The sequence below is a fragment of the Leptopilina boulardi genome, unplaced genomic scaffold (assembly GCF_019393585.1).
Source record: "Leptopilina boulardi isolate dan_hultmark-lab unplaced genomic scaffold, ZJU_Lbou_2.1 LbouV2_138, whole genome shotgun sequence".
In the NCBI taxonomy this organism is placed as follows: Eukaryota; Metazoa; Arthropoda; class Insecta; order Hymenoptera; family Figitidae; genus Leptopilina; species Leptopilina boulardi.
The window spans coordinates 297,449-309,156 of NW_026137683.1; positions in this window are offsets into that span (position 1 = coordinate 297,449).

An 11,708-nucleotide genomic window follows, 5' to 3' on the forward strand; every position below is an offset into this window, starting at 1 on the left:
TCAACGCCACAAGCTATTAAGCATCGGCTATTATTTGAATTGTAGATACGACAAATCTCAATCTGTTTATGTACCATGTCCGAAGCATGAAGCTGACCCAGCTAAATGGTTTGCTGGGGAGTTAAAGCAGATTGCAGAGAAAATAGATAAAGTTTTTAAAAATCCGATACCAATGACTGCATTAACTTCTCAAGAAATCAATGATTTTAAGCGAGCGACAGTATGCCATATTTGTCATCAGAAAATAGCGGCAAGCGATAAAAAAGTCTGAGATCATTGTCATCTTACTGGCAAGTATAGGGGTGCTGCGCATGAGTCGTACAATTTAAATTTTCAAGATTGTCAAACGATCACTGTAGTGTTCCACAATTTAAGTGGCTATAACGCCCATTTTAAAATTCACGCGATTTCAACGAGTTTTGAAGGTAAAATTGATCTCCTCCCCATTAACAAAGAGGAGTATATCACCTTCACAAAACATTTCAAGGGGAGTGAGGTCAAGTTTCGATTCATTGACTCTTTCCGATTCATGGCGTCATCCCTAGAAAAACTCGCATCGTACTTGGACGAGTATAAAATTGTAAACGCCGTTTTTACCAGTACGGTGACTAATCCGGATAAAATTAAGTTATTAACGCGAAAGGGTGTTTTCCCCTATGAGTACTTTGACTCAAAAAGTAAGCTTGATGAGACAGAATTGCCTCCGAAAGAGAAATTTTACAGTACTCTTTATGATGCCGGTATTTCTGATGAAGATTATGAGCATGCGCAGAAAGTTTGGTCCGAATTTGATTGTCAAAATCTCTACGACTATGTCCACTTGTACATGAAAACAGATGTATTATTTTTTGCCGATGTCTTTGAAAACTTCCGCGAACAATGTGTTATTGCGTACAAGTTAGATCCTGCACACTATTATACGACTCCAGGTTTAACTTGGGATGCTATGCTCAAATATACGGGCATAGGATTGCAACTTATAACTGATATTGATATGATTATGTTTGTTGAGTCGGGTATCCGAGGCGGCATTAGTCAATGTTGCAACCGCTATGCAAAAGCGAATAATCCATATATGGAGAATTTCGACAAAAACGAAGATACAAGCTATCTCATGAACTTCGATGCCAACAATTTGTATGGCTGGGCAATAGCTCAATCGCTCCCTTATGGCGGTTTCAAATGGGTTGAAAATGTTGACAACTCTTTTAATTTTCATGTACCGCTGTGGAGCTGAAGCTCTAATCTCCCGCCCAAATTTCAAAAGTCGAGCGATTTTCGACGAAAATCTGGTTGCTATTGAATTGCGCAAAGTCGAGGTACTGCTCAACAAACCCATCTATGTAGGGTTAAGTGTGCTTGATATATCTAAGACGCTAATTTACGATTTCCATTATGGTCACATGTTGAAAAAATACGGCGATGCTTGTAAACTGCTGTATACCGATACAGACAGTCTTATCTACGAAATCAAGTGTGAAGATTTTTACGAAGACATGAAAAAAGATATTGACAAGTTTGATACATCTGATTATCCCGCGAATAACGTCTATGATATTCCGGAAGTCAATAAAAAAGTCCTCGGCCTCATGAAAGATGAGTGCAGCGGCAGAAATGTAACTGAATTTGTTGGCTTGCGGAGTAAGATGTACAGTGTCGAAGATAAAGATTTTATTAAAAAAGCTAAAGGTGTTAAAGCCGGCGTTGTTAAAAAGACAATACAATTTGATGGTTATGTAAAATGTCTGCGAGATTTTGACATTCAAACTCGAACACAATATAATATACGATCGCGGCTTCACAATCTTGAAACTGTGAAGCAGGTAAAAGTAGCTTTAAGTCCGCAAGATGACAAGCGGTATTTGTTACCGGGGAGTACTGATACTCTACCTTGGAGTCACTATGCGATCCCAAATCTCGACGATTTGTAAATTGTTGATAAGTTCGAGAAAAAATGTCGGAAAATGTAAAGGCTGTGATAAAAGAAATAAATAGAACAATTGTATTTTAATTTCATGTGTTTTTTATTTAAAAATTCCTTATATATACATTATAACATTTATTTAACATTGATTCAACATTGATTCAACATTGATTAAACATTGATTCAACATTGATTCAACATTGATTTAACATTGATTCAACATTGATTTAACTTTGATTTAACATTGATTCAACATTGATTCAACATTGATTTAACAGTTTGTAAGTCACAGGTTGAGTTGATTCCACTTTATCAATTGTAAATATTTCAGTAGTCCAATTAGGAGAATAACCTTTTTCAAAAATATTTTTATATTTGCTAACTCGCACTTTGTCACCAATTTTAAATTTAGATCGTCTTAACGGAATTTTTCTGAGCTTCGAGATTAGATCTTTTAAAATATCAACATGTTGTGCAGTAACATCTTTAGGCTTCATTCCAATTGTTCTATGTTTTGTGTCATTATAAGTAGAAATGAGGTTAAGTAATATATCATACCACTTGTAATTTCCTCGTAAACTGAATTGCATCCACATTTTCCATTTAAGTGTTCTATTAAATCTTTTAACAATAGATGCTTCAAGTTACTGTATGTTGAATAAAAATTAATTTTGTACTTTTTCTTTAAAGCTTCAAATTGAGAATTGTAGAATTCTTTACCTTTATCGGAATGAAGGTTCTTTGGAATACGTCCTTTTTCAAATATGAATTTCATTGCGTTAGTCACATCTTTTCCATTTTTACTTTTTACTGGAACATCCCAAGAATACTTGGATAAAATATCTATGACTGTAAGTAAGTAATTGTAACCTTTGTTTATTTTTGAATAAGGTAGCATTTCAACTAAATCTGCTTGCCAGGTGTCATCAATATCACGCATTTCTACGCGACGGCGATGGAAATTTTTTCTAGCCTGTGTATGAAGTTCAGTAACTACTGTTAACTTTTTATCAGCCATCATTCTTTAATAAATTTAGCTGCATTAAATATAAATTTTGCTGTGATTCAATTTCTTTTAGTTTTTCGTTAACTCTGTCTTCAATAATTTGCATAAAAAGATTCAAGTCATCAATAGATGATCTTAATGATGACGTAACTTGGAAAATAGTTTTTATTTCGTTTTTTACAATGTTTTGTGCAAGTCTTAAATTTACTGCATCATGCAGTTCTTCAGCGTCCTTAACGTTACAAAGTCTTTTATTATCTATATCAAAGTGTCCACTTGAATTAACTTTAAATCCAACTCCAGTAGGTCCACGTCTTGCTAATACTGTTTTGCGTACTCCATATATCATATCCAAACATTGTTTTCTATTATGTTTTATCAAAAATATATATTTACTAACTAATTTATCAATGTCAGATCCGGGTTTTAGTGTTTCACCATCATCAGTACTCATATAATTTATATCATCATCACTATCATTTTTATCAGATGCAGCTTTATTTTCAATCTCTTCTTTCTTTTCAATATTAACATTTTCATGTTTATAATCTGTCAAGTTAATAATTTTTTGTAAAGGTTGAACTACTGGCTTAAAAGTTTCATTCAAAACATTTTCGACAGCTTCCATCCCTAATTACAACATACGATGCTTCTGTCTAATTGCCTCACCAGCTTTAGCAATTTGACGTAGATACTCTTTCTCTTTATGAAACATGTTGATATTTCAAGTTTTAAAACAACACTAATACTATTTTAAAAATTATCGTGTATTTATAGTGCTAGAAAACTGTCGAATCCTTTTCTATATCTTCCATCATTGAAATTAGAATCTTTATCAATTACTACAAAGCCATATTTGTCTGAAATCCAACATGTTGAACATAACTCTCGAAATTAATTAAATGTCATGTCAGTATTAACATGATCATCACACATGTCTTAAATTTTTCTTATCTTGACGAAAAAGGACTAATAAATTGACATTATCACGTACTAAATGTTTAGGAATTCTAGCATATGTTTGACAGAGGTAAAAACAATCAACGTCAACATGTCTACCCATACAAAAGAATGCCCTTACGTTGTCTTGCTTTTCACAAGCAATATCGTCAAATATAAATATTGAATTTTGTTTTGCATCTTTAGGAGCAATTACTTCTTTATGATCACTAAATGGTAAATATTCAACTCCATCAACGTTACTCACAACTTCTTCTAAGAACTTATATTTTGGTTGTTGTAATGATTTTGAGTATAAGTAAATGTTGTCAAATCTGAGACCATTAGGATCTAGAATTAGAGACAGTAATACATTTGTTTTTACACAATTTGATGTGCCACAGAAAATTGCACGAATACTACCTGATAATAAACTACCATGATGCTCAACTTTCTTCTCTTGTTCAACAATTGAGTCCAGATTTACGACAGGCAGCTTATTAGGTTGTTCCTTGAATCGCATCCTGATGTAGACTGTTGTAAAAGGTATAAATGCAGCGCTTATATAACCTTTCAGTCATTCTATTTTAAGCTTTCATAGAGTAAGATATGATTATTCATCATCGCTCTCGAGGTAAAGGTTTAGTCAATAGTCTTATAAATAAGTTACCATTTGAATTACATCTGCCTGGTTATCAATATTGTGGACCAGCCACAAAGTTAGTAAAACGTCTACACAAAGGTGATCCGGGTATTAATCTTCTGGACGCTGCTTGTAAGGAGCACGATATCTCATATTCGAAAAATCGAGAAAACGTAGAAGCAAGAAACGTTGCTGATAGAGTTTTAGCTGAGAAGGCTTGGGAACGTGTTACAGCAAACGATTCCTGTTTAGGTGAAAAAGCTGCTGCTTTAGCTATATCTGGTACTATGAAAGTTAAATCAAAATTGGGTATAGGAGTTAGGAGAAAGAGAAAGTCAAAATTAAGCTTGGGTGGAAGGATGAAAAAAAGATATCTTCTAAAAAACTAACTGCCCTCAGAAAAATTGTAGATGCAGCTAGAAAATCCATAATTCCTGGTAATGATGCTCAATCAACAATTAAAAGTGCCATTGAAACTGCTCGGAAAGCTGTTAGAAATGCAGGAGGAAGAAAGAAAATTTTAGCACCGCGCATCTTGCCTGTACCTTCAAAAATTGGTGGTTTACTACCATTAATTCCAATTTTTGCTGGATTAAGCGCCCTTGGAGCACTTACTGGAGGTGTAGCAGGTGCATCAAAAGCTGTAAATAGTGCAAGTGCAGCAAAAGATAAATTAAAAGAAGCTCATCGCCATAATAAAGCAATGGAAGATATTGCACTTGGTAAAGGTCTCCATTTGAAACCCTATCGACAAGGATTAGGTCTTCATTTAAAACCGTTTTCAAAAGGATCAGGCCTTCATTTAAAACCTTATCAAAGAGGACAAGGAATAAAAAAGTGTTCAAAAAAAAATTTTGATACTTCCTAAACGAGCACTAACTGACTTTGAGTTGCTCAAGTATGTTAAAGACTTGAAAATTTCTAACTTGAGAGGGGTTTTTATGCGAAATGAATTGCCGACAACAGGGCCGCGAAAAAATGAATCAGCTATTATTAATTTAGATGATAAAGATGGTTTTGGAACCCATTGGGTTGCATATAAAAAAGTTAATAATAAGAATACTTTGACAGTTTTGGTAATCTTCAACCACCATTTGAACTTGTTAGTTATTTAGGTTATAATACTCTAATACAATACAATCATAAAAATTATCAAGATTATGATACTTTTCATTGTGGTCATTTATGTCTTAAGTTCTTATGTGGACAACTTGAAATCACACAAAAATATATTCTATATAAATGATGGTATTCATATAACCTAATCAGTTTATAAAAAATCATCATCATGGATGAATCGTTTACTTTAACTATCTCTGGCAATTCATCTATTCTGGAGGCTGAATATTTTCCTCCAATAGAACTATTACCTAATAGAAATTATGTACTTGGCTTAGTTGAATTGTTAACTTTCAATTCAATTCCTAATATTGATGAGGGTAAAAATAAATTTTATATTGATAATCAAGTAATTACTATACCCCCTGGTAGTTATGAAATTGAAGATATTGAAAAAAATATTCAAAATTCTATTGCAGATGGAGTTAAAAGTATAACTATAAAACCAAACAATAATACCTTACGTAGTGAAATAAAAAGTACTCACAAAGTATGTTTTAAACCTAAAGATTCTATTGGTGAATTGTTTGGATTTACACCACGAGCGCTGATACCTAATAAAACTCATACGTCTGACTTACCAGTAGCCATTCTCAAAATAAATGCTATTAGAATTGAATGTAATATTACTACTGGTGCATACATTAACAATAAAAAGGTACACACAATTCATGAATTTTTTCCAGTTGTTCCTACAGGATATAAGATAGTGGAAGTACCATCACACGTCATTTACCTTCCAGTTGCCGTAAAGACTATACATAATATTCAACTACGAATCATCAATTAAAACGGAGATTTAATAAATTTTCGAGGTGAAACTATAACAATTCGATTACACGTTAAATCAGTGTAATGGGTATTATATTTCATAGAAAAACTGGTGGAAACTATATAAACGAGTCACAATGTCAGAAATCATCCAGTCTTCATTTAGTTCGCAAGAGGCTAACACCTCAGAATTTACGTTTCCTGAAGCAGCTCGGTCTACGGGTTTATCAACAAAATCAAAGAAAGGAAAACTAATAATTCACATATTTTTCTTTTTCTGTTGTTGTAATAAAAATGGAAGAGACTTTAAATATTCTAAGTCTAGTAAAATATGATAATTCTCTAGCACACTATGAAATTCATGCTCATCAACCGTATGTTTTATCAACATTTAATAATAGTGATGAGATTCGAATTGCTGTTCAACATCAAGATTTATACATTCTTCCCTCTAAAAGTACATTACATGTACATGGAAGATTAGTTAAAACTAATAATACTGCTGTAACAAATACAAAACTAATTAGTAATAGTATTTGTTACATGTTTAATGAGATTCGTTATGAATTAAATGGCGTAAATGCAAAACATGAACTTATTTTAACAAGATCTCGTACAGACCTTAATGCTATAGTTAACATTGACGGATAAGAGCGTGAAGAATTCAAAATTGTAATTAATAAAATTGAATGGATGATTCCATATTTATTTGTTAGTGATCGACAAAAAATTGAATTACTAAAATACACTGAAAAAGATTCATCTATAACGATGAGTTTCAGAGCATGGGACTTGTATGAATATCCTATGATTCCTGCTACACGAAAACACATATGGACTGTAAAAACTTCAACTCATGTTGAAAAACCTAGATATGTTATTCTTGGTTTTCAAATAAACCGAAAAGAAAATCATACAAGGTATGCCAACATTTTTGATAATTGTAATTTAACCAATGTAAAACTTTACTTAAATTCACAATACTATCCATATGGTAATTTGAATTTAAATTTTAATCAAGGTCAATTTTCTATTCTTTATGATATGTATTGTAATTTTCAATCATCATACTATGGAAAAGAACCTGAGCCTTTGCTAAACAGAAATAATTTTAAAGATTATGCACCACTAGCTGTCATAGATTGTTCAAAACAAAACGAATTTTTAAAACAGTCATCTGTAGATGTACGCCTGGAATTTGAAGCTAGTGATAATTTTCCCAATGATACAGCTGCATACTGTTTAATAATTCATGATCGTATTATCCAATATACACCAATCAGCGGCGTTGTTAAAAAAGTATCATGATTGGTGGTTGTAATAGCCAATCAGAAGAGAGGAAAGGGTGTTAGTGGTGGGGAGGAGTGACTATAAAAAGAGCAGTTCTATGCAGCTCTAGTCATTCCTCTGTTACAGATATCATGTCGTACTTTGTAGATATACAATGTTTCAAAAGACCCTACAACGAGTTTGTCATCAAGGAGCTGGCTATTCTACCTCTTCAAGAAGCTGCTCATCCATTGGTCTACCTCTTCGAGCCGCCATACGCCTGGAGTCGATTACCAGCAAGATACAAATGTGAGAATCGATGGCTGACAAATAATTATCATGGTATCGATTGGGCTGCCGGCGACATACCTTATGAAGAATTACAACCTATAGTAAAAGAAGTATTAATTGGTACACCTACTGTTTACGTAAAAGGTTTGGAAAAACAAAGATGGCTGGAAAAATATACTTTAAACGTATTTAATTTAGATGATTTCAAATGTCCATCATTAAAAAGTTTAGATGTAGATAATTCATCTACATGTACAAACCACACACGTAGTTTTAGCAATTGCGCTTTTAAAAATGTATGTAACCTACGAAATTGGTTGATACAACCATCAAATGTACTACGAAATAATATAGAAAATAATTATGAAGTTGACAACAATTGTACATTAAAAGACTTTTATAATGATTGTGAAAATTTTATATGCAATGAATAAATGTATAAAAATATATTTAAAATGTTTTAAATTAATTTACCATACCTTCCTATTATCTTTATTATATGTCTTATGACATATAATAATATGTAAATCTTATTTATTACTTGTCTTATGACGTCACAAAGTGGGTGTGGCTAACTTCGGAGTGGTGGGGGTGTCACGCATGCGTAGAAAAAGCAAAAAAGAACTGCGCATGCGTACAAGAAGGAGTGGGGGTAAATAGCAAGAGTAGGGGGTAAAAGTCTATTGCGCATGCACGAGCAAAATTTTAGAGTATAAATATAGGGTCCATAAGCATTTTTGCTCATTCTTCTTTTGTTCACAGTTTTAGTAGCTATGGATCTCAGTAAAATCAACGCCATTGGTCGTATGGATGCATTTTTGCCAACGAAGCCGCTCTCCGAATTAACTCCTGGACATAAGTATCCAATTACAAAGATCCAGGTAGTCAACACCAAATATGGAGAAAAAATTGTTGTTGAGGTAGATAAAAAGTTCAATACATTCAATACCTTCAAGATTTGTACCAATGTTCACTGATGACTCGATATGCTTTGAACAAATGAAAGAAACAATTGATGCTAGACAATTACGTTTAAAATATGTTGGTGGTCCATACAACCATATTGAATTTAAAATAAAACAAGTGTAAATATTGTATATTGAATATAATAAATGTATAAAATGTTATTTACGTTGTATTTAATTATATACCTCATTAGTATTAAGTTAGAATTAATAATAAATAAAGAATAAATAATCAATAAAGTAAAGTGGTGCTATCTATTAAGTGTTTGACCATCTAATTTGGTCGATAAAGCAGAGCTTCTATTACCAATAAACATTTTTCCAGCCAAAATTTAAAAATTCTTATAGCACAATTGGGCTAATCGACAGTGGCAACATCTGTTGGGGTTTTGACCAATTATCTTGGTCGGTAAAATAGGTTGCTCATTACCAATAAACAATTTTCCCGCTAAAATTTAAAAATTGATATAGTCCAATTGTGTTAATCGACAGTGGCGCCATCTGTTGGGTTTTCTACCAATTAACTTGGTCGGTAAAACAAAATGGCGGCCAAGCAAATTTCAATTGTCAAATAAATTTTTAAATTTCCCTCCAAGCAGATTTGAATTCGCTAGTGACGCCATCTATTGGGTGGCTAGTAAACTAACTCGGTCGGTAAAACAAAATGGCGGCCAAGCAAATTTGAATTCTGAAATAAATTTTTAAATTTCCCGCCAAGTGGTCTGTCGGTAAAACACTTACCTACATGACCAACGGGGTTTGAATTCGACCAGCTGTTGATAATATAGAAATCTGCATTACCGACTGGGGGTAACTTAGCCGAGATCAGAACCTGGGGCAGTATCACCATAGCTATACTACTGTCCAGGTCGCATATATCTTTTTCTTATTCTTTGTAGAAAAAAAGGTTTACGCATTTTTTTATTTTTTTAATAAGTGCTCAAATTTTTGAGTTATGAATTTTTAAAAATCTGATTTTTTCAATTTTTTTTGAAATACACTTAATTTTAATGACATGTAACTCTAAAAGTATTGAATTTAGGAATTATGATCAAGATACAAAAAAGTTTCAGTTTTATATCGACTTTATAAACATGTTAACGAAAAAAAATTTTGAATTTGTTCATAAAAAACAACAAATTTTAATAGACAAATTAAATTTTTTTAAAGGACCCCGCACAAAATACATTATAAAAAGCTCTCGGTGAAATCTCTTGTAATTTTACACATTTGTAGCTTTTGGCCTCCTGAACAAAAAATGTTAATGGCAAAATCCAAAAAAATGGACAGATTTTTTGTAAATTGAGGTTAAAGTTGAAAAATTACAGTGTAAAACGATGAAAAACTAAGAAGTGAGTAAAACCAAAATAATTGAATTAAATTGCTTGAAACTTGTTACTCGGGGGTTTTTGTGGTCGCTAATTACGAATCCGGTGTCAGTTTTTCAAAATTCAAAATGGCGGATCCAATATGGCGGACGACTTTTTGAAAATATAATGCAATTGGCTTGAAACATGTTACTCGGGGGTTTTTGGGGTCGCTGATTACGAATTCGGTGTCAGTTTTTCAAAATTCAAAATGGCGGATCCAATATGGCGGACGAAGTTTGAAAATCTAATGCAATTCGCTTGAAACTCGTCATTCGGGGATTTTCGGGGTCGCTGATTACGAATCCCGTGTCAGATTTTCAAAAGTAAAAATCGCGTATCCAAAATGGAATTTAAATCCTGATTTTAATAGATAAAAATCTCTATTTTCTCTTAAGAAAACCTGACTTAATATTATTTTTCATCAAAAAATATTTTCTACACTTTATGACATCGATAAAAAGAATATAATTCTTGCTTTCTGTAAAGATAAGGAATTAAAATCTTAATTTTTATTGGCCAACAGTCACTCTTTTTGCATTCAAGGGATGGGGACAAAATATTTTTATCTTTATAATTAAATATTTTCTCCATTTTGCTTTTTGATGCCACGAATAGAAACCGCGGGTTTTGTAAATAGGAGGAGTTTAAATCTTAATTTTTATTGGCAAAAAGTCTCCATGTTTGCTTTGAAGGGGTTGGGACAAAATATTTTTATTTTTAGATAACAGTTGTTTAGTATTGCAGGTCGGCAAATAAACTGCACTTGTTGTTTCGTATCCTTTATAAAAGATATGAGATGAAAGTATAAAATTGAATAGTTTTAATTGTTAGTTTGACGAGATGATCGACTTTCACGAGTATTAGCCGATCGATAATCGCTCGACGTGCATCACTACAAAATAAGAGTTTTGTAAAAAGTTTTTGACTTTTAATGCACTTCTTAATATATTGTTTGTTAGGCAAAAATATTAAATGGATATTTTTTCCTCTTTAAAATATAAGAAGCAAGAAGCATTAGAAATTCAGTAAATGCATTTTTCCTTATTTAAATGTCTTAAAATATTCATTTTTGATAGGCGGTACTCAGTACTACTACTCATGTGTACAGAATGCTCAATGCTACTGCGCATGTCTAGAGTGTACTTAATACAACTGCGCATGTCTAAAGTCTACTCAATGCTACTTTGCATGTATAGAGTGTACTCAGTGGTACTGCGCATGTCTAGAGTGTTCTGAATACTACTGCGCATATGTAAAGTGTACTCCTTTCTACTGCGCATGTCTAGAGTGTACTCAATGCTACTGCGCATGTCTAGAGTGTACTCAATACTACTGCGCATGTCTAGAGTGTACTCAATGCTACTGCGCATGTCTAGAGTGCACTGAATGCTACTGCGCATGTCTAGAGTGC